We start from the raw sequence: 23,461 nt of genomic DNA on the forward strand, positions 1-23,461 counted from the left end.
GAATTTCTTCAGATGTGCTCGGATCAGAGGTGAGTGCTAAGGAGTGGCTTTATACAGAACAGTAAAGTAAAGTGGGAAGATATGCAGAGGAAGACAAATCCAAATTTTAAGGCGTCTACCACTGTAACAACAGACGCAGATGACAGAAGTATTAAAATTGCAGGCAAGCGAGGAAAGACTTGAGGAGCGCAAAGATCTTGGAGGGGTGTAGTCTGTCGTGGGGAAGGGAGGAATAAATAAACTGGAAGATGAAAGTCTGTGAATGGATTACAAAGCATGAATGGGAATTTCAATATCTCACCATTGGTCAACCAGAAATTAATGCAGATCAATGAGCACAGGACTGTGTAAATAGTTGACTGCACCCTTATTTAGTTTAGAGATACAACGTGAAATCAGGCCCTTTGGCCCACCAAATCCATGCCAACCAGAGATCACACGTACACTAGTTCTATCCGAAGATAGACACAAAATGCTGGAGTAACTCAGCGGGACAGGCAACATCTCTGGATAGAAGGAATGGGTAATGTTTCGTGTCTGAAGAAGGGTCTCGACCCAAAACATCATCCATTCCTTCTATTTAGAGATGCTGCCTGTCCCGCTGAGTTACTCCAGCATTTTGTGTCTATCTTTGATATAAACCAGCATCTGCAGTTTCGTCCTACTAGTATCTATCCTACATACCAGGGACAATTTACAGAAGTCATTGTACCTTCAAACCTGCACGTCTTTGTAATGTGGGCGGAAACCAGAGCACCCAGAGAAAACCCATGCGGTCACAGGGAGAATGTACAAACTCCGTACAGACACCACCCGTTGTCAGGATTGAACCCTGGCCTCTGGGTAAGGTGGAAGGCAGCTGGGCCACTGTGCTGCCCTAAGTTTGAATTGAATTAGCAAGAAGAGATAGATATACAAAGGTATCAAAAGACCTGGAATCCAGGACCATTTGAATTCTGCTATGTTAGTCGATTACATCCTAAAAGCAGGCCCATTTGTGTTTCTAAATGTTCCAGCGTGCTTAGAGTTAAAACCATCTGCAGAGGCTCAAGAGTGTATAAATGACAGAACATAACTATCAAAACTTGCACCAAGATTCACCAATCCCCTGAGAAATTCAAATATATTGTATTATTTGCAAATTATGCGCACTGCATCTCATTACATTGTATGGATAAGATGTTTCATAATGGTTAAGTCTTGGTCAGATGGCAATTATTTTAGCCTGACTCATTATTTCAGAAAGACCTTTAATGTAATGAGGGCCCTAAAATGACTGATTATCTGACTTCAGGGCTGCTACTGTGGAAATCTTCCAAAACCTCAGACATTTATCGGAGGTGGGTGAGTCATGTTACAAAGACGAGCAATTTTTTTTAACATCCATGGGTGGATGGTTATTTACGATCTACCACTTCTGGATGGATTTCCAAATTTGGCATTTTACTGCCTCCATGCTCTGCAGAGATTCTGACGCCCACATTTAGAAATAATACTTAGTTTTGGTGAATCAGCTTCATAGCGGGATGTCCCAGTACACACATGCTTTGTGCACTTGGAATTCTAGTTCAAGTTCAAGTGAGTTTATTGTCATGTGTCCCTGATAGGACAATGACATTCTTGCTTTGTTTCAGCACACAGAACATAGTAGGCATTTACTACAAAACAGATCAGTGTGTCCATATACCATAATATAAATATATACACACATGAATAAATAAACTGATAAAGTGCAAATAACAGAAAATGGGTTATTAATAATCAGAGTTTTGTCCGAGCCAGGTTTAATAGCCTGATGGCTTTGGGGAAGTAGCTATTCCTGAACCTGGTGGTTGCAGTCTTCAGGCTCCTGTACCTTCTACCTGAAGGTAGCAGGGAGATGAGTGTGTGGCCAGGAGGTGTGGGTCTTTGATGATACTGCCAGCCTTTTTGAGACAGCGACTGCGATAAATCCCCTCGATGGAAGGAAGGTCAGAGCCGATGATGGACTGGGCAGTGTTTACTACTTTTTGTAGTCTTTTCCTCTCCAGGGCGCTCAAGTTGCCGAACCAAGCCACGATGCAACCAGTTAGCATGCTCTCTACTGTGCACCTGTAGAAGTTAGAGAGTCCTCCTTGACAAGGAGTGAATTCTCTTTCATAATCTATCCATTGTCCATTAGTTCATAAGTGATAGGAGCAGAATTAGGCCATTCGAACCATCAAGTCTATTCCACCATTCATTCATGGCTTAACTACGTTAACCCTATTATCCTTCCTTCTCCCCATAACCCTTAACACCTGTATTAATCTTGTACCCCTGACACCTTAATTGTTGTGAAGTATAAACTGATTTCCTCTGCCAGGTGCTGGTAGAAGCTAATGGTAGGGTTTTCATTGCACTGTGGAATGATTCGGACTACATAATCCATGTGATAGCCTATGCTGGGGGAGAAGCAGAAACTCTTTATATGTTTAAGAAAACAATATTTTTTGACATTACATTTCACGACATTATTTCTGGATGGTAAGAGTGTAATTCTGCTGTATTAGTGTGATCCCTTGGGCATGAAATTCAAACCGCTCCCAGCAACAAAAGAAAACGATTGAACCATCTGTACCATTGTGAAATGATTTCCAGTGGGCTAGGGGGCAAAAACTGAGTATCTCAAAGTTCTATCTGCTCTCCCGAGGCTGAGCCGCTGTTGATTGCTGCTTCTGTCAACAATTGAGGCAAAGCATTTTCATCACAACACTGCATGATATTATGCATCCACAGTGTGATCAAAACATGGAATGGACAAAGGCTACTGCATGAACAAACTAGGACAAGAATGAAATCAGTGGGAAAGGGAACACAAGACAGCGGAAGGCCATTCAGTGTGTCCAGTTGAGCATTGTGGGAAGATATGCACTGACCCACTTAGCACATCCAGCCATGTTTATTACTAAAAATGTTTGCTTTGCAGTAGTCATTGTTCAATCCATGTTTTAGCCACACTGTGCATGGAATTTTTTCCCCTAACATTGCCTCCCACTGGACTAAATTTGCCACCTTGTCCAACATGACCCCTTTGCATTAGTCACAGTGTACAGGCCACCTCTGAGCAACAAACAACCTCCGTTTTTACACACATCCGTATTACAATATTATTCATGTTGGAAAATATACAAAAGCCAGTCTATATGGTAACCATACTACCATAGTGTTGTAATGAGTGGTATCGGAAACACGAGATTGATAAGAAAGACCATAGAACCTAGAAAAGTACAGCACAGAACAGGCCCTTCAACCTATATATGTAGCGAGCGTAATGCTAAGATAAACTAATCTCATCTTCTACATATATGTAGAACAGTGTCACTCATGGTATGTGTCATGCTTTTGTAGTTACGCCCACTAGCTTTACAGTAACTCTCCTTGCCTGGTTCCCTTAGAATTAAAGGGGCGTGTAAGTGTGAAGTCATATTTGCTATGTAGTTAATAAAGTCTTTGGACCTTTATCTTGGTGTAAGGCTTCAGTTATTTACAACAGCCGAAACACAACAATACGATCCATGCCTCTGCCTATCCATGAGCCTTTCTAAAAGCCTCTTAAAGGTCACTATCGTATCGGCCTCCACCACCATCCATGACAGCGTAACCCAGGCACCCATCACCTTGTAAAAAAACTTGCATGCACATCTTTCAACTTTGCCCCACTCACCTTAAAGCCATGCCCTCTAATCTTTGACATTTCCACCCTGGGAAATAGATTCTGACTGTTTACCTGTTCTATGCCTCCAACAATTGCTAAAAGTGGGTAGAGAGAAGAAACTAGTTCTGCCGTTCATATAATTAAACACATGTACATACGTCAGGACTGCTCAACGCACCAATATCAGGGGAGCACGTTTACATGTCAGGGAGCCTCAAAAATCAAACGTTTGTAATGAGGAGAATTCCTGTACTTGACATAGGTTTTGGTCAGTAGATTACACCCCACCACAAAAGCCTCTGCCCATAATCGAGGCAGTACTGTTGTGGGGACACTGGCATTAGATCAACTGTTTTTCTATTTGAAACACCATCTGCCCTCTCGTGTAGACAAGACTAAAATCAGTAGAAGATAGCATTGGCTCTGTACAGACTAGCGTAGATTCACTAAGCAGAATGTGTAGTGCCATTCAGGTGGATTTGGCGCTGAGGGGTGTATTAGTAAACTCCCCATAGCCTGAAACATTCTTCCACTTAGTTTAATTTAGTGTATAGTTACAGCATGGAAACAGGCTCTTCAGACCAATTTTGTACGTTCTTTTGTACGTTCTCCCCGTGACCTGCGTGGGTTTTCTCCGAGATCTTCGGTTTCCTCGCACACTCCAAAGACGTACAGGTTGGTAGGTTAATGGGCTTGGTAAATGGAAAAATTGTCCCTAGTGGGTGTAGGATAGTGTTAATGTGCGTGGATCGCTGGTCGGCGCGGACCCGGTGTTTCCGCATCGTATTTCTAAAACTAAAACTAAAAGACCACCGAGTCCATGTCAACTGGCAACCACACAAACACTAGTTCTATCCTAAACACTAGGGGCAATTTACAGAAGTCAATTAACCTACAAACACGTCTTTGGTATGTGGGAGGAAACCAGAGCAAAACCAGAGAAAACCCAGGCGGACACAGGGAGAATGTACAAACTCTGTGTAGACAGATCCCGCAGTCCAGATCGAACTGGGGCTGTAAGGCAGCATCCCTATCGCTACACCACTGTGCCGCTCATACACCAAGAAGGACAAATGCACAAGTGGGGTCAAACCATGGCATGATCCTCCTCCATTCTTTTGTAAAAGCCAAGGAGATATGACCATAAGTTTGCTGTATTGCATTTTGGATGCACTAACATGTCCCTCGTAGCTGCGAGATCGATATTCTTGCACATGCCCTGGTCCCGCTTACATTTTTTATATTTACTTTCAGGACGTGGGTATCAGCATTTACTGCCCATCCTTCACTACCTTTGAGAAGGAGGTGACGTGCTGTAGCCTGTCGTTCTCCCGTGACCGCACTCCTACATTGCTGAAGTTCCAGGAACATCACTAAACCAACATTTAAAACAGATGATATCATTTCTCTGCGCAGGATCTCACTGTAATTTTGGCTGAACATTTCTCTCACCTACAACATTCCAAAAATATAACATTATCTTTAAACATTTTGCAGATTGCCAGATACCAACTGTGGAAGTTATTGCATTCATATGTTCTTTCTTTACTCTCTTTGCTCAAGATAATTTTTAGGAATTTATTATGTGTGCATCACAAATTCCTTCAAGACTGAAGAGTATAAATCTTTCTTAAAGGCTTAAGTCCTTAAACTGGGGATCATGCTTAGACATAGTCTGTGTTATCTCCCAGGTTGAATTTCAAACCCTGAGGACCAGAATTGGATGGAAGATCAATCTGAATGCTGATTCAAGCTCAAGGATGGGGAAAAAATACATATAGGGGGTGGCACAGTAGCACAGCTGGTAACGCTGCTGCCTCACAGCGCGAGAAACTCCCGTTCAATCCTGCCCTCGGCTGCTGTCTGTGTGGAGGTTGCACATTCTCCCCGTGACCAAGTGTGTTTCCCCAGGTGCTCCAGTTTCATAGAAACATAGAAACATAGAATATAGGTGCAGGAGCAGGCCATTCGGCCCTTCGAGCCTGCACCGCCGTTCAATATGATCATGGCTGATCATCCAACTCAGCATCCTGTACCTGCCTTCTCTCCATACCCCCCGATCCCTTTAGCCACAAGGGCCACATCCAACTCCCTCTTAAATATAGCCAATGAACTGGCCTCAACTACCTTCTGTGGCAGAGAATTCCAGAGATTCACCACTCTCTATGTGAAAAATGTTTTTCTCATCCCGGTCCTAATAGATTTCCCCCTTATCCTTAAACTGTGACCCCTTGTTCTGGACTTCCCCAACATCGGGAACAATCTTCCTGCATCTAGCCTGTCCAACCCCTTAAGAATTTTGTACATTTCTATAAGATCCCCCCTCAATCTTCTAAATTCTAGCGAGTACAAGCCGAGTCTATCCAGACTTTCTTCATATGAAAGTCCTGACATCCCAGGAATCAGTCTGGTGAACCTTCTCTGTACTCCCTCTATGGCAAGAATGTCTTTCCTCAGATTAGGAGACCAAAACTGTACACAATACTCCAGGTGTGGTCTCACCAAGACCCTGTACAACTGCAGTAGAACCTCCCTGCTCCGATACTCAAATCCTTTTGCTATGAATGCTAACATACCATTCGCTTTCTTCACTGCCTGCTGCATCTGCATGTCTACTTTCAATGACTGGTTTACCATAACACCCAGGTCTCGTTGCATCTCCCCTTTTCCTAATCGGCCACCATTCAGATAATAGTCTACTTTCCTGTTTTTGCCACCAAAGTGGATAACCTCACATTTCCTCTCACATCCCAAAGACCTGCATGTTTGAAGGTTTATTGTCCTCTTTAAATTGCACCTCATGTGTAGGATTCTTGATCAGTACAGGTGTCAAAGGTTACAGGGAGAAGGGAGGAGAATGAGATTAGGAGGGAGAGATAGATCAGCCATGATTGATTGGCGGAGTAGACTTGATGGGCCAAATGGCCTGATTCTACTCCTATCACTTGTGACCTTAAGACCTTAAGTAGGGAATGGATGTGAAAATGGAGTAACATAGATATAGTGTGAAAAAGTGATCGATGGTCGGCATGAACCCAAAGGGCCGAAGGGACTGTTTCTATGCTGTACCTTTCAATAATTTTTTTAATTTATTTTTATTATAATTATTATTATTATTTTATTTTTATTATTATTATTTTTATTTTATTATTATTATTATTATTATTATTATTATTATTATTATTATTATTATTATTATTATTTTATTTTTATTATTTTTATTATTATTATTATTATTATTACTATTATTACTATTATTATTATTGAACCAGCAGATTTAACATTATTAAATCTTAAATTTAGCTTATTATTAAAATAATTGTGAAATTAGAATGTAAGAAGCAGGCCCTCATGCTTGGTTTTCCCTTTCAATAAGATCACAAGAGATCTGATCCTTGGCTTCACCAGCAGTTTCCTGCCCAATCGATTAAACTAATCTCTGCAGTTGAAGATCCCAAGGCACTATTCAAAGGTCTGTGCGGTTTCCTGGAACAATCATTATTATTTCTCCAAAAACACACATTAAATTAACATTCTTCCTGTTGCTATGTGCATTCCTATCCTCAAAAGCACAGTTCTTATTTTTACAAACAAACAATCTTCAAAGCAATTCATTTCATGCTTGGTTTTTACTCTAGGATATATGAGCCTGCCGGGCACGCCTGCCTTCAGCAACAGGTAACACAGAAAAAGAAGCGAAACATGCTCCTAACCATCAGATGAACTCATTGGGTCTCATCCTGTCAGAGATTCCTTTTGTTTTAACCGAAGATAGCAGGATAGACACATAAAGCTGGAGTAACTCAATGGGTCAGACAGCATCTCTTGGAAACTCCAGCTTTTATCTTCAGTTTAAACCAGCATCTACAGCTCCTTCTTACACATTCCCTTCGTTTTAGGAAAGAACTGCAGATGCTGGTTTAAATCGAAGATAGACACAAAATACTGGAGCAACTCAGCGGGACAGGCAGCATCTCTGGAGGGAAGTAATGGGTGACGTTTCGGGTCGAGACCCTTCTTCAGACTTCAGTCACCATGAAGTCTGAAGAAGGGTCTCGACCTAAAACGTCACCCAGTCCTTCTCTCCAGAGATGCTGCCTGTCCCGCTGAGTTACTCCAATCTTTTATGTCTATCTTCCTTTTGTTTTAGTTTACTTTAGTTTACTTTACCCACCCTTCTCTCGCCGTCTTTGCAAACAAAAGCTAACTTGTATATCCTATTCCCCGGTTCTGATGTAAGGTCTCGGATCTGAAACTTTAATCATTTCTCTTTCCATTGATGCAGCTCTATCTACTGAATGTTCCCAGCTTTTTATTGGTTTTATTTTTGACTGGTTGGTGCGGCATCGATCATGTCCTGAATTTGCATGCATGTATATATATATACAGTATATGTTGCGGTAAATATAGGTGTTATTGCTGGGACATCTGGTGAAGAAAGAAATTGATTTAACAGTTTCAAACCTGTATTTTGATTCCTTATTACAACATACTCTCGAGTCAGATCGAGTAGTCTGTTTATATAATAATTGTGGTGTTGAAAACTTAATGAAGTCACTGCAGTTGTGAGTAACACTAATTGTTTTACTGACAGTTGACTAATTCCTGTGTGTACTGAGGAAAAGATCTAGGTGACAATTCAATGTGGTAATGTGTGTGTGATATATGCTACATGATGGCTCAGAAATGTAAACTTGATCATTAAAATACAAGCAGCACTCCCAGCGTGCCGTGTGAAATATGTACGTCTTCATTTGTGGCCCACCTACATTTGAAGCCTGCTGGTCACATACAAGCATTGACGTTGAAGGACAAGCAACGCAATATTTAATATTTAGAAACAAGGAACTGCAGACGCTGGTTTACAACAACAAAAAAGATCCAAAGTGCTGTAGTAACTCAGAGGGTCAGGCTGCGTCTCTGGAGGGCATGGATAGACTGAAGAAGGGATCCGACCTGAATCGTCACCTACCCATATTTTCCAGGGATGCTATCTGACCCGCTGAGTTAACCCAGCACTTTGTGCTTATTTAATATTGTTGCTGCAACATGGAAGTTCACGTATGTGACCGGAAAACCATGTGGTCCACAACCAAGAAAGCAGCCGTGACTACAGGAAGGAGTCATGGAATCATGCAGCACAAAACAGGACCATCAAGTACCCATGCTGCAGCTATGAAAGGGACTGGCTTTAAGCAAATCCGCTCAATAACCCCACACTCCTATGCATGCAGATGCTGGTGGCATCAACTTTCAGCAGCCTCTGTGGACTTGGGCATAATGAAGGAAGAAGTAAGATGGTTAAGGGGGTTGTTGATGGTGGGGGTGGGGTGGGGGGGTGCGGGGAGGTTGCTGGTGAAGGGCTCAAATTTTAGAAATTAAACGCTACCACTCCAACACTACATCACCATGCCGCCCTGGGAACCAGGAACTTGATTTCAGAAAGTCAATCGTCCAAAATCACAATCTCAAACCACCATCTCCCACACACAGCAAGCAGAAAACTATGGCACACGCACACACACACACACACACACACACACACACACAGACACACACACACACACACACACGCACACACACACACACACACACACACACACACACACACACACACACACACACACACGCACGCACGCACACGTGCATACACACACGCACACACACACACACACACACGTGCATACACACACTCGTGCGCATACACGCACATTCACTCAGGCAGAAAGACAGATGTGTACACACACACACCTACTATGAAACCTCATACTGGTTATTTCTCAAGGCATCAGCAGGGTTAAAATATATTTAATTTTGCCTGAAAAGTTCACAACTTCAACTGAACATTTCCCAAAACTGTCAAAGCCACAGTACCCATTATTTTGAAAGGAGTAGATTTCCAGCTCCAGGGTGCTCGAGGGATAACAGTGGAGACAGTGTGATGTGTGCAGCTAATGGTGATATCATCTCCATCCCACGCTCTACAAGAGTAATTTCTAAAAATATTCGCCTGGTGTCAAGGAACTGAAGCCTTAGTGCTCACCTTATTCCCATCTCCTTCTGCCACCCAAAGCACATTATTACGGCTCAGGTTATATGATAGTCCTGTGCTTTTTCTCATCACCTCGGGTAAGAATTCAAAATCTGCGGCAATATTCAGTGTAGGAAGGTTGTGTCGGAAGGAAGATGCTGGTTTAAACCGAAGACAAGACACAAAAAGCTGGAGCAACTCAGTTGGACAGGCAGCTTCTCTGGAAACAAGGAATAGGTGACGTTTTGGGTTGAGACCCTTCTTCAGACTAGTTAGGGATTAGGAAAATGAGAGATATAGATGATGTTGCAGAGAGATAAATTGTCAGTGATCACTATAAACCTCCGCTTGCAATAGTGAGGTCTGGAGCAAAGAAACCTGAAAGCTTTGGTTCATTTGCCAGCAAGTTGTGTTTCATTTGTTTCTATTATTGTCAGTTTTAAGTAAGTAAGTAAGTAAGTAAGTAAGTTTATTGGCCAAGTATTCACATACAAGGAATTTGCCTTAGTGCTCCGCCCACAAGTAACAACATGACATACAATGACAGTTATGAATGACTCAGAAAACACTAAACATTAATAATAATAAAACATTAATGATAAAACATCATTGATCAAGCATGTGAACCAACAAAATACCAGATCAAATAAAAAAATTTAAATTTAAGTTAAAAAAACAGATAAAATTTTAAAATAAAAGCTAATAAAAGGCTGGAAAGTGGTCATTTAGAATGGTCTGAGATTAAGTTTAATTTATCGTGCAATAAAATGGAACAACAAGCTTTAGATTCAAATCACTACTCTGCAAATAAGCCACTATTCCAGTGTGTAATAAGGGGTTGCTAGACTGTTGATAGTGTTCAATTTCCTTCCTGGGATAAATAAAGTTCTATCATATCGTATTGTATTGTATCGTATCGTGTTGTATTTGGTTTAAACAATGACTTAAAGTCATACCTGCCTTACTGGATGTAACCGACCCTACAACATTCATATTAAAAAAGCAGGCAGGTTTTGTATCCAGGCTAAACTTCACAAAAATAGTTTATCTGATTATTAATCTGATTATTAATTGTGCGGCATGGTGGTGCAGTGGAGGGGTTGCTGTCCTACAGAGCCAGAAACCTGGGTTCGATCCTGGGTACGGGCGCTGTCTGTACAGGGTTTGTACCTTCTCCCCGTGACCTGCATGGGTTTTCTCTGAGATCTTCGGATTCCTCCCACACTCCATCTCTGCCTCCTAATCCCATTTTCCTACCTTCTCTCCATGACCCTTGACACCTGTCCTAATCAAGAATTTGTCTATCTCTGCCTTAAAAATATCCACTGACTTGACCTCCACAGCCCTCTGTGGCAATGAGTTCCACAGATTAACTACCCTCTGACTAAAGTTCCTCCTCACCTCATTTCCAAAAGAGCGCCCTTCAAGGTTCCATCATGCCCTTCGCTTCTCTGTGTACCATGTGAGTTACCTCCTGTGCTCTGATTGCCTCACTCATCCCACTGGCATGTTAGGTTAATCGACCACTGTAAATTGCCCCTGATGTGCAGGTGAATGGAAATATCTGGGGGCGATTGATGGGAATGTGAGGACAATATAATGGGCTCAGTGTAGGATGGTGGGTTCATCTTAGTCTGTTTCACTCCAGGATTCCAGGATTTTGCCACACTGGATTAAAATGCAAAATGATAATTCAGACAAGATCAAACTTTAAATCCAGGCTGAGTTACATAAACACCAAATCTGTAACAATTTGAATTATAAGTCAACAACACACAACTGAAAGTAGCATATTTATCTTCAAAACAAAGAATGCTGGGAATACTCAGCAGATCAGGCAGCATCCGTGGAAACAGATCCAGAGTTAACATTTCAACGCAGAGATCCCTTTGTTCAGTTCTCGATTTATTGTCTTCCGCAAAGACCAAGGTACGTGCTTTGTGTCCAAGCAGAATCATATTCATCTTGGTGAGGAACTGCACTGGTTGGATGAAAGGCCATTGACTTGAAACACTGACTCTGTTTCAACTCTTCACGAATGCCGCCTGACCTGCCGAGTGTTTCCAACACTTCCTATTCTGAGTTCAGCTGCATCATAAACCTTGGTTTTCTATTTTCGACGAGATGTGCAAATACTAATCCGACCGAAACATAACCTTAAACATTGTATAATTATCTACACAATTGCAGATGTTACTGTCATTTGAAATACTGGTTTTGTTTTGATGAGGCACCTTAATATCAAAGAAAATGCAATTAAGAATGCCTCAGAGATGACAGTGTCTGTGGGTGTCTTGCTGGGGAATTATCAATTAAGGATGTGAAGAGAATCAGATTGTTTGGTTCCAGATTGTTTGTTTGTTTCACCCAGATTGCCCCTTATTCTTAACAGTGTAGCAGCTGCCTACTCTAAATCCGTCTCACCATTTCATTGTTCCTTTCAATATGTCCTGTCACACCAGTCTCTCCTCCTCAAGGCTGATGACCTTCCAGGCGAGAGTTACATGGATTAGTCTCACCCTGAACTCCTGTGGTGCTTGACTGTTCAAGTCAGGGTGAGACATACTCATATCCTTGAATCCAGTAGTTCAGAAGTGATAGGAGCAGAAATAGTCCATTCGGCCCATACAGTCTACTTTGCCATTAAATCATGGTTGATCCATCTTTCCCACTCAACCCCATTCTCCTGCCTTCTCCCCATGACTCATGTACCAATCAGGAATCTATCAATCTCTGCCTTAAAAGTATCCATTAACTTGGTCTCCACAGCCTTCTGTGGCAATGAATTCCACAGATTCACCACCATCTGACTAAAGAAATTCCTCTTCATCTCCTTCCTAAAGGTATGTCCTTTTATTCTGAGGCTAAGGCCTCTGGTCCTAGACTCTCCCACTAGTGGAAACATCCTCTCCACATCTACTCTATCCAGGCCTTTCACCATTCATACAGTAGTAAGGAATCAAAGGATAATGAGGAGCAAAGGGAACTCAAAGATTCCTCCTCCAGTTTCCTGAGTATGTTAGATACAGCGTTCTCCACAGAAATGGTCATAATTCAAAAAGCACAGAACTCAATAAAATTCATCCTTGCAGAGCTTCACATTGTATCCGGATCACAAATGTAGATACTACCAGCAACATTAGATGAGGCACACCTGAAAGATTAAAGGGACTGTCCCATGTGCATGCGACTGCATGCGGCGAGCGCGACCAAACCGGAAGCGGGGGCCGCGCGGCGGAATCCCGTACGAATTGACGTGAAGTTCAAGCGAAGTCCGCGGGAAGTTCGCACTAGGCGTATGCCGTCAAGACGCTGCATACGGCGTCAAGACGCTGCGTACGGCGTCAAGACGGTGCGTACGCCCGTCGAGGCGCTGCGTACGGCCTCAATGCGGCTGCGTGCCGGCAGGCCGTTGCCACGTGGAATTTATTGAATAGTGTCAGTCTTTCGGAGCCCCGCGCGATGTCGGGACCAGCTCCGCACAACTCCATACGGCTCCGGCGATCGAAGTGGGACTGGCCCCGCGAGGCCGTACGGCTCAAGCGACCACGTTAGGTCGCGCTTGCCGCATGCGACTGCATGCTCGTGGAACAGGCCCTTAACTGTTTCTCTCTTCGCAGATACTGCCTGATCTGTTGAGAGTTTTCTCTGTTGCGTTTATTTCAGATTTTCTGCATTTTATTTCACTGCACCAATTTCTGATTAGAAAGTAGAACTCACTACCATAAGGAGTAGTTGAAACAAATAACATTGTATTCAAATTATCTGTAGATAAACGACTGAAGAGGAAATGAATACCAATGATATATTGACAGACATTTGAAAGCACCAGGGTATGAAGAGTAAACACCACAAAGAACTTGAGTAACTCAGCGGGTCAGGTAGTATCCCTGGAGGACAAAGATAAGTGACATTTTGGTTCGGGACCCTTCTTCAGACTGGGCGCAGACTTCTTCAAAGTAGGCATACCATGAGGAGATTTTGCAGTGGAGCAGCAAGATGGTTACAAGGAACTGCAAATGCTGGCTTACAAAAGGAAATGTGCCAATCTGAACCATCGTAGCCATGTTCTCCAGGGATGCTGCCTAACTCACTGAGTTATTTCAGCACATTGTGTCTCATTTTTTTGTATATCAGCTTCTGTATACCAGCTTTTGTATACCAGTATATCTGCAATTCTTTGTGTCTAACCGCATATAACTCTGAAGGACCATTCTCTGCATTATAAATAATTTATAATGCCTTTACCACAACTTTAGACTGCACTGGTAATCAAGAGAAATTTGAACCAATTTAATGAAATTGTCACTGATTACTCCATGGTATAATCTGAAGAAGGGTCTCGACCTGAAATGTCATCCATTCCTTCTTTGCAGAGATGCTGCCTGCCTCGCTGAGTTACTCCAGCATTTTGTGTCTATCTTTGGTTTAAACCAGCAGCTGCAGTTCCTTCCTGCGCATAAAATCTTTCCAAGATTAATTTCAAATTCTATTGCACTATTCCTCTGACTATACTAAAACTCACATAATCTGTAACCTTTAGCATTTGGGTGATGCCAGACTGATAGATCTTCTGGATTATTGGATATTATTCCTATTAATATCCCAATCCATTAGTAATTCACTTTTGCTTAGATGTTGCACAGTGGGATAATAATGTTTTCACTGAATCAGGTCAGATTAAAGAGAGCTCCAGGTACAAAATGCCGAGACTTTAAAGGGAGCACATGAAACAGGGCCCTGTTGAGCTTAAAGGAACTGTTACCTGATGAGCCAAATCTCAAGCACCTAGATAATTGTTCTGAAATTGTCAACTCTTTCTCATTAGTGCCGCAGATGCTGGAAATTTGAAATAAAAATATAAAACAGGGAAATGCTGGAATTAATCTGATGTAAGGTGATTGACCTAAAACATTGACCCTATTCCACTCCCCATTAATTGGCTTGGTATAAATGTAAATTGTCCCTAGCGTGTGTAGGATGGTGTTAGTGTGCGGGGATCGCTGGGCGGTGTGGACGGAACTTACTGAAGGGCCTGTTTCTGCGATGTACCTCTAAACTAAACCAAACTAAATGATTTGTTTTCATTTCATTCTATCTCTGCCACAAACTCACACCCTCTCTCAGGGTCTCCACCCGAAATGTCACCTATTCCTTTGCTCCATGCATGCTGCCTCACCCGCTGAGTTTCTCCAGCATTTTTGTCTGCCCTCTCTCACTTTCACACTTTGCATTGCACTTTCGCCTTCCATTGGCTGTGTCAAATCCCTTTTCCCATACGCACCCACATTCATATTGAGAAGGCAACTTTGATCATTTGCTTAAAGGAGGCAATAACTAAATTCACAGCCCCCCATTCACATGTCTGCCATTGAAGTCACTGATAACAAAGGGCAGTGAACAAATGAAACGTGTTGCCAATATTCATTGGCCCACGTGACACTTCTCACAGAATCAAAATTGTAGCAATCTCTCGGAACGTGACGTTTTATCAAAGCTAGACTATGTCTGAACGAACTACAGTGCAAATCATGTTATTTGCAAAATGACATGTGTAACTTGTTTGTTCAAAAGGGAACTGCAGATGCTGGAATATCGAAGGTACACAAAATTGCTGGGGAAACTCAGCGGGTGCAGCAGCATCTATGGAGCGAAGGAAATAGGCGACGTTTCGGGCCGAAACCCTTCTTCAGACTGATGGGGGGTGGGGGGGGGGGAAAGAAGAAGGAAATGGGGAGGAGGAGGAGGAGCCCGGGCGGATGGGAGGGTGGGAGGAGACAGCTAGAGGGTTAAGGAAGGGGAGGAGACAGCAAGGGCTAGCAAAATTGGGAGAATTCAATGTTAATGCCATAGGGACGCAAGGTCCCCAGACGGAATATGAGGTGCTGTTCCTCCAATTTCCGCTGTTGCTCACTCTGGCAATGGAGGAGACCCAGGACAGAGAGGTCGGATTGGGAATGGGAGGGGGAGTTGAAGTGCTGAGCCACCGGGAGTTCAGGTAGGTTATTGCGGACTGAGCGGAGGTGTTCGGCGAAACGATCGCCCAACCTACGCTTGGTCTCCCCGATGTAAATCAGCTGACATCTAGAGCAGCGGATGCAGTAGATGAGGTTGGAGGAGATACAGGTGAACCTCTGTCGCACCTGGAACGACTGCTTGGGACCTTGAATGGAGTCGAGGGAGGAGGTGAAGGGACAGGTGTTGCATTTCTTGCGGTTGCAACGGAAAGTGCCCGGGGAGGGGGTGGTGCGGGAGGGAAGGGAAGAATTGACGAGGGAGTTGCGGAGGGAGCGGTCTTTGCGGAAGGCAGACATGGGGGGAGATGGGAAGATGTGGCGAGTGGTGGGGTCACGTTGGAGGTGGCGGAAATGGCGGAGGATTATGTGTTGTATTTACCGGCTGGTGGGGTGAAAGGTGAGGACCAGAGGGACTCTGCCCTTGTTGCGAGTGCGGGGATGGGGAGAGAGAGCAGTGTTACGGGGTATGGATGAGACCCTGGTGTGAGCCTCATCTATGGTGGCGGAGGGGAATCCCCGTTCCCTGAAGAACGAGGACATTTCCGATGCCCTGGTATGAAATGTCTCATCCTGGGAACAGATGCGGCGTAGGCGGAGGAATTGGGAGTAGGGGATGGAGTCTTTACAGGGGGCAGGGTGGGAAGACGTGTAGTCCAGATTTTAGATCTTAGAAATTAGATCTAGTTAGCAATCAAACATGAATTTGTGTTCAGAACACATCTCCAAAACTCTGCCCAAAGTATATTCTTCAAAGATTCTTAAAATAAGAAAGCAATTGTGTAACTTGTTTATTTGGTCAGTTCAATTACCACTGTACAAGAAAGATGAGAGAAAATAAGACTCAAAGGTTTCAGTTTGAGGGCGTTTATTAAAAGTCATTACCGATATCATCAGATAAATTGTAAACACTCGTGAAATGTTGAGAGATAATGATCAGTTCGCATGCAAATATCAACAACCCAACCTTCATTGAGCATTTACAAATTTTATAGACAAGCATTCAGTAAAAGGGATAAAGAATGTTGACTGCTATATCAGTATCTTGCACACGAGGACCTTTTGTTTACTATAATCTCCAAATCTATACCCACTGCCCTTCAAAAAATGCTAACCCTTCATGTAATGTAAACGTAGACTTATCTCTGTCTTTCTCATGGAGATCTGCCATGGTATAAACTTTACAGGCTTTCAACAAAGATAATAGATTGCAATCATGGAATGGTTCGAGCTTAGCTTTGCTATGGAGGCTATTTCAGTGAACACATTGTGAACTGAAAGGGTTGGACAGGTCTCTTTATGCAAAGATACTTTGGAGTAACCACGAGCCATCTCTGGGGAGACAGAACTATCAGGAACAAATCTACTGAAATGCATAGTCCTTAACAGCAGCCCAGTCTCCCAGCCAGTACCAGAAACACTCTGGTACTCCTTATGATAACAGTCTCCCAGCCAGTACCAGAAACACTCTGGTACTCCTTATGATAACAGATATTGCATTGCATTCTTGCCTAATGGGGCTGATTCGGGTGAGATCAGTAACTGCTGTTGGTTCAGTCAACCTGCAGTTTGGCACCTATACTTAATGACTTCATCTCCTTTACCTGTGTAAAGGAATTACAACCCGTGTGAAGTTGAGTCAAAGAAAGAAAGAGAAGAAATTAGACCTAGTTAGCAATCAAACATGAATTTGTGTTCAGAACACATCTCCAAAACTCTGCCCAAAGTATATTCTTTAAAGATTCTTAAAATAAGAAAGCAATTATCTGTTTCTTGTCAGATTGCTATGAAAACAAGCTGTGAAGAAAATCAGACCGCTGGCACACGGCTGGGTCAGCTCAGTAGAAGTATTTTATGGGCTGTTAAAGCAGTTTGGGATATTATTAGAATGTGAAAGATATAGCTTAAACACATTTCATTTTGACATTAATTGTGAACTTCACCATCAGAGCTATTCAGAGGCCATCCTTGTTATTTTTCCCAGTCACCATTAACACTGCGTTTTAAAAGCCACAAAGTGCTGGAGTAACTCAGCTGGTCAGGCCGCATCTCTGGTGAACAAAGATAGGTGATGTTTAGAGTCAGGACCCTTCTTCAGACTGCCGCACCCCTTTTTTTAAAACCTTTTTGTACCTTGGGATCACCACACCATAGCTCAATGATCTGTTTGACAACCATCATCCCGGTGAGTCTTCCTTTGTACAACTCACCAGCATGAGCCCCTTGACCTTCACAAAAGTGTGAACCTTGTCAAATACTTCACTGATACATTAGCAGGAATAAGCAAGATCGAGATAGCAAAGGTGGAGGTGGAATTTCCGGTGTATTTTCGCCCAGAGATGAGTCACAGAGAATCTGTTTGGTGCAAAATGCATCTATGAGTCAGACAGTGGGGGTCTGATACCACTTAAAGCATCGGTATTAAAATCTACTTCAGTGCATTACTGAGGATGTATTGCGCAATCTTTTGGAGAAAATTTAAACTGAAGGCTTGTCTGTGTTCTCAGGTGGGTGTAGAATATGCCATTGCACAATTTCAAAACAGCAGATGGATTCTAGACTAATATATACGGAGTTTAGAAGGTTGAGGTGAGACCTCATTGAAACTGACAGAATAATGAAAGGCATGGATAGAGTGGATGTGGAAAGGATGCCTCCACTGGTGGGAGAGTCTGGCACCAGAGGTCGTAGCCTCAGAATTAAAGGGCGCTCTTTTAGAAAGCAGGTGAGGAAGGACTGCTTTAGTCAGAAGGTAGTTAATCTGTGGAGCTCATTGCTACAGAGGGCTGTGGAGGCCAAGTCAGTGGATATTTTTAAGGCAGAGATAGACAAATCCTTGATTAGAACGGGTGTCAAGGGTTCTGGGGAAAAGGCAGGAAAATGGGATTAGGAGGCAGAGATCAGCCATGATTGAATGGCGGAATAGACTCTATGGGCCGAATGGCCTAATTGTACTCCCATAACTTGTGAACTTGTGATTATAGAGACTGGCAATGCTCGAGTCTGGAGCAAAAGCAAACTGCTGGAGAAATCCATTGGGTCAAGCAGCATCTGTCAAGGACCCCTGGTGATCTGGTTGATATTTCTCCCTGAATCAAAGTCACTGAAAAACAAGGCATTGGAAACTTATTAATACCATAAAAAGAAAATGTACTATGCTGTTGAAAAGCAGCTTAAACTGGGAAAGGGCAATTTCACAGACATTTAGGAACTTCAAATACAAATTTCCCAGCAGGAATCTCATTTTCACCACTAATTTTCTTACTGCCACAAAAGTCGCCAAAATAACATCGACAGGAATGAATTTTTACTACTGGGACACCGGGCACCCAAAGAACAGGCTGATAGGTCACTCTGCTGCATGTGATGCCAACGTTCTGGTCCACTGAGCCTTTTATATTGGAGCTCCGTAATATCAAGACCATTCTATCTTATTGCCATGTTAAAGCAGTCAGCTGACTAAGATACATTCTGTATTTGTTTATTCCTTGGTAAATATCCTTTTATTGTTTTAGTAAATGCATAAATAATCATTGCTTCCTCTAACGCACCACAATAGTCCACCTGCACCCGATGTGAAATAATGGAAAGAACATTTGTTTTTATTTTTAATAAAAGAAGAATACAGTGCATTTTCACAATTATATTTTCACACATATAAGTTGTACATTTTTAGTAATTTTCTCAGATATCTACTAGAGCGATGAATAATTATTGCTATTTTTATGTGGTTTGAGCAATGTATATGTTGCATTGTAATAAATTAATAGTCATTCACAATGCATGTGTGGGCACACCACAAATCTCCATGAAAACATATATACCAGTACAGTCCTTGGCAAGATTTACAAATATCAGCCCAACTCGAAAAAGGATTCAGTTTGCAAATCTTATCCGAGTGCTGATTCCTCTTAATTACCAGCTAGTGCAGGCGTACAAGTCAGCTTGCAACTAATTAATGCATTTAACGTTGCTAATCTCTCAACGAAAACCATCAGTGTAATCTGCAGTGCCCTCTCAAAACACAAACATGAAAGAGAAGAAATTAATTATCTATTTTAATACCGGCTAACATTCTGCACTATTATTATAGTGCAGAATGTTAGCCGGTATTAAAATAGATAATTAATTTCTTCTCTTTCATGTTTGTGTTTTGAGAGGGCACTGCAGATTACACTGATGGTTTTCGTTAGTTAGTTAAGTCATTTAATATTATTTGTGATCCCCTAAAATTGTTTTTTTGTTTGTTTGCGGACATTAATGAACTCACATTCATCTCCTTTGTTTATTAGAGTTGGCACATTCTGATTCTGCACACACTTGAAAAATGGTCGCATTTATTATCTAAATGGTGGCCGACTAGGAAAAGGGGAGATGCAGCGAGACCTGGGTGTCATGGTACACCAGTCATTGAAAGTGGGCATGCAGGTGCAGCAGGCAGTGAAGAAAGTGAATGGTATGTTAGCTTTCATAGCAAAAGGATTTGAGTATAGGAGCAGGGAGGTTCTACTGCAGTTGTACAGGGTCTTGGTGAGACCACACCTGGAGTATCGCGTACAGTTTTGGTCTCCAAATCTGAGGAAGGACATTATTGCCATAGAGGGAGTGCAGAGAAGGTTCACCAGACTGATTCCTGGGATGTCAGGACTGTCTTATGAAGAAAGACTGGATAGACTTGGTTTATACTCTCTAGAATTTAGGAGATTGAGAGGGGATCTTATAGAAACTTACAAAATTCTTAAGGGGTTGGACAGGCTAGATGCAGGAAGATTGCTCCCGATGTTGGGGAAGTCCAGGACAAGGGGTCACAGCTTAAGGATAAGGGGGAAATCCTTTAAAACCGAGATGAGAAGAACTTTTTTCACACAGAGAGTGGTGAATCTCTGGAACTCTCTGCCACAGAGGGTAGTCGAGGCCAGTTCATTGGCTATATTTAAGAGGGAGTTAGATGTGGCCCTTGTGGCTAAGGGGATCAGAGGGTATGGAGAGAAGGCAGGTACAGGATACTGAGTTGGATGATCAGCCATGATCATATTGAATTGCGGTGCAGGCTCGAAGGGCCGAATGGCCTACTCCTGCACCTAATTTCTATGTTTCTATGTTTCTATTTCCTCTTGAGCCTTTTCACGAGTCACTGTGCCATCTCTCAATGCAACCTGGCATCATTGCATCTGCTGACTGTCCATTCACTCTGCTACCCAAGTTGGTAAAGAATTTTTTATTTTCCAAATGTGAGTTATTTATAATTTATTTTCCAGAATACGGGTCTGGAGGTCGGGACCAATTCACAAACTCACTGGAGCCCCGGGACGTCGCGCTGATGACGTCATCAGTAAGCGCTGTGATTTAAAACGGAGGATAAAGGATTTTAAATGAAAAAACCGTCTTCAGCTCAGAGCCCTCAGAGAACAATCTCAAAACTGCTGAAAACACAGAAAACTGAAGAACAGACCTCTGAAGTGGATTCTGGAATGGCTACAAGGGCCAAGACTGAGATGGCTACTAAGGAGAAAAATGAAATGGAGGAGATAAAGAACTCGGTAAGAGAACTGAGAAAGGATATTGAGGCTGGAAACTCAAAAATGATGGAAAATATTAATGTTAAATTGATGGAAGATATGTCAAACATCAATACTAGTAATCAAAAAGTTATTGACTGCATTGGCATTATACAAAAACGAATTGAGGATGTGCATGAAGAGCTAATGGGGAGAATTAATAAAGGGGAAGTGGAAACTAAGAAGAAGTTTGAGGCTGTGCATGTAATTGTTTCTTCACATGTAACTGAATTAATAGACATGGAAACAATTGTTGATCAAATGGCTGAAGATATGCAGGGAATGAAGCTAGAACTAGACAGCCTCAAGAGTCAACTGGCGAAAGTCTCAGATAAATGTCTTGATCTCGAGACTCGCTCACGACGCCAAAATTTACGAATACTGGGAGTAACTGAAGGGGCAGAGGGGAACAACGCCCGTGAGTTCACTGCCAACTTAATCAAACATGTACTCAATTTACCTGTGGAACCGGAAATTGAAGTGGCACATCGAATACCTAGATTTAAGCCAAGATCACAAGCAGATCCAGCCCACCCACGACAGATCATAGTCAAACTTCGGGACATTTCAGCACTTGAAGAGCTGATGAAAAAAATCAAATATGGAGTGAAGATGACCTTTGGAAACGACACTATCAAACTCCTCCGGGATTATCCCTATGAGATCGTGCAAAAGAGAAGAAAGTTCTCACAGACAAGACAGATTCTCCATGGAGTTAAAGATGTCAGATGTGGCGTTTTTTATCCGGCCAGGATGCGCATCACTTTCAAGGGAAAAGAGAAAACTTTCACTAATTTGGACGCATCTTATAAATATGCCCAAGAGATTGTGGCAGAAACAGAAGATTAATCACGGCAGCGGGACGATATGGACAATTTCTTTCCTTTTATTACTTCACAGAGAACACCTGAAGATAAGGGAAGAAACACCATTCTCTAAAAGTTTAAAATGGAAGAGCATTTCCACGTGCAATGGTCTAGACACCTTATCTCCTTTGGACGCTTTGGAATTCAACTCAAGGACATTCTTTGTTCAAAATGAAGGAAAGACTGATAAGCAACGCAGAGATGAACAGCAGAGCCGAATGTGGAAAACACCACAAGGACAAATGGCGGTTTAAGATCTTAAAACAGCTTTACAAAATATAGAGAATTAATAATAATTTTACTTCGGAGTCACGTGAGTGACTACGTGAAGAAGAACCCCGCTAGGACGCATGCGTGTCATTACGCTATACGCATTGAACGAGTCATTCCGATGGAGGAAGGACGTTTCTCCTAAAGGGCTGGTGTATAAAACCAGCGAAGACAGGTAAGAGTTCTACATTTTCTTACCTCTAGGATGGACAGAAGACGGACGAAAGCTGCAAAAAAGCTGGCGGGGGAGAGCTGTGCAGGAACGGGCAGCCAGCGGCGGCAGACGGCAGGGCTGTCTCCATTGTCGGGAGCACCTGTGCCGGAGTTAGCCTTACCACCGGCGGGTGGAAAGGCTACACGCAAAACCGACCGAGCCGTTCTTTCAGACGACTCGGATTTCGAACAGCCCCACGCCACCTACGCTCAGGGGCCTGTGGGGCTGAAGGAATTGGAGGAGCAGCAAGCGACCTGTGACCGAGATCACTGGAACGTGTTTGAGCTGAGGGACCAGCGACCGTGAGCGGTCAGCGCTCGAAAGCACTGTACCGCGTTGGAGCGGCAGCTGGTCCAGGACAAGCCACAAGAGCCAGGTGCCCGAGAGCACTGGACAAAAATGGAGCGGCTGATGGAGGCAATACTCCAGAGGGGGTCTGGCTCTACTGGGCAGACATTCAGCCCCTCTGCAGTACCTTATTCAGGGCTGTATTCGGCGTCCATTGCCTCCCAGGACAGCATAGCGGGGCAGATTTGGACTGACCCTGAACAGGAACTGATGGACAATTCAGTGCAAGGGGTAAGTGGAAACTTACTTGAAATGGTGGCTCAGTTCGCAAAACCAGAACTCACAGGGGATGATTTACCAGCCAGGTTAACGGCAAGTGTTAATTACATGTCCCTGAACCAGCTACAGGGACAAGCCCTAATTGACACCATGGGGCGTCACTTGCAACCTGGAAACTGTAAATCCCTTAATGTCCCAACCGTGAACACATGTATTTGGAAGCATGTAGGAGCAAGCATCAGGACAAGGGATGTCTTACTGCAGA

This window comes from Amblyraja radiata, chromosome 16 (genome assembly GCF_010909765.2).
Source record: "Amblyraja radiata isolate CabotCenter1 chromosome 16, sAmbRad1.1.pri, whole genome shotgun sequence".
NCBI lineage: Eukaryota > Metazoa > Chordata > Chondrichthyes > Rajiformes > Rajidae > Amblyraja > Amblyraja radiata.